Raw genomic sequence first — 1,393 nt, forward strand, 5'->3', positions numbered from 1 at the left:
CTCAAGGAACTCACGTTCCTTGAGACTGGATCTCACATTGTTTTGTTAGTCTTTGTCTATGCCCAGGACCGTAGGTACTAGTAATCTTACTCCATTCGATCCTGAGCCCGAAAGAACCTTTCGTAGATGAAGAACTTTCATTGCACAGTGTGGGAATTACTCTGATTCTGATCATAATATTGGCGATCTTTTTCCTTCAGATACAGATTCAGTTTCAGAGATAGAGATGGGTGACGAAAATCTGATACCGCCACCTACCCCACCGCTTACAGATTATTCTAAGCCAAGTCTGTCCGTGCTACCGAAGGCGATCATGCCTTCTATTGCAGCTGAGACGTTCAAGATTGAGCCTGCATTGATTAACATGATCGAGAGACGCCAGTACGATGGGGAACCAGGTGAAGATCCGAATCTTCACATTCAGTCCTTTATCCAATATTGTTCCACCATCAAGCAAAAGGGATTGACTCCGGAGCAGACTATGGAGATACTTTTCCCGTTCTCTTTGAGTGGGAAAGCTAAACTGTGGATTAATGGGCTGAATCGGGCGGCTTTGAAAATCAATAATTGGGAATCCTTGGCTCTTGCTTTTTATGTTAAATATTTTCCACCTGAGAAAACGGCTCGTCTGAGGGGTCAGATATTAGGTATCTCACAACAAGCGGATGAGAGTTTGTTCGAGGTTTGGGAGAGATTCAAGGATTTGCAAAGAGAGTGCCCGCACCATGGTTTGGAAGATTGGTTCTTGATCCAGAAGTTTTATAATGGTTTGGGCAATGAGTCTAGATGTTTGTTGGATTCAGCTGCAAGTGGGAGGTTCATGCAACTTGAGGTGCCTAGAGCTATGGAGGTGATTGAGGAGATAGCCATTCACAATGCCCAGTATGGAAATCCTAGAGGTCTATCTAACATGGGTGGTAAGCATGATTTAAATTCTATTGAACAATTAACTGCCCAATTGACTGCTTTACATTATAAGTTTGATAATATGCAAGCGGCCAATACTAAATCTGCCCAACCTGTTAGTGTAGCTGCTATGAGTGCCCAACCTGCTACTATTTGTGAAAGTTGTGGAATGTCTGGTCATTATGCACAGGAATTTAGGAGCTCTATTGAACAATGTAATGCATTTCAATCCTACAAACAAAACAACCCATTCTCCAACTCTTACAATGAGGGCTACAAAAATAACCCCCTGCTTTCCTACAGGAGTAACAATATCCAAAACCCTCACCAAGTTCAACATCCACCACCACAACCATATCAACCCCCACACCAACAATCTTACCAACCCCGAAACAACTACAACCAGCAGTCTAGTGGGCCACCTGGGTTCTCTAGACAACACACATCACCCCCACAACCACAACCTCAAGCCACACAGCCCGACCCT

General features: G+C 43.9%; 1 non-coding gene across 1 annotated transcript; it reads right to left on the minus strand.

Moving 5' to 3' along the window:
• Window positions 1-625: 625 nt before the first annotated feature.
• LOC130462126 (small nucleolar RNA R71) lies at window positions 626-732 on the minus strand. The gene has a single exon (XR_008922268.1). It is a non-coding gene; the product is annotated as a small nucleolar RNA R71 (small nucleolar RNA).
• Between the last annotated feature and the right edge of the window lie 661 nt (window positions 733-1,393).

Source organism: Spinacia oleracea, chromosome 5 (genome assembly GCF_020520425.1).
Source record: "Spinacia oleracea cultivar Varoflay chromosome 5, BTI_SOV_V1, whole genome shotgun sequence".
Classification (NCBI taxonomy): Eukaryota; Viridiplantae; Streptophyta; class Magnoliopsida; order Caryophyllales; family Amaranthaceae; genus Spinacia; species Spinacia oleracea.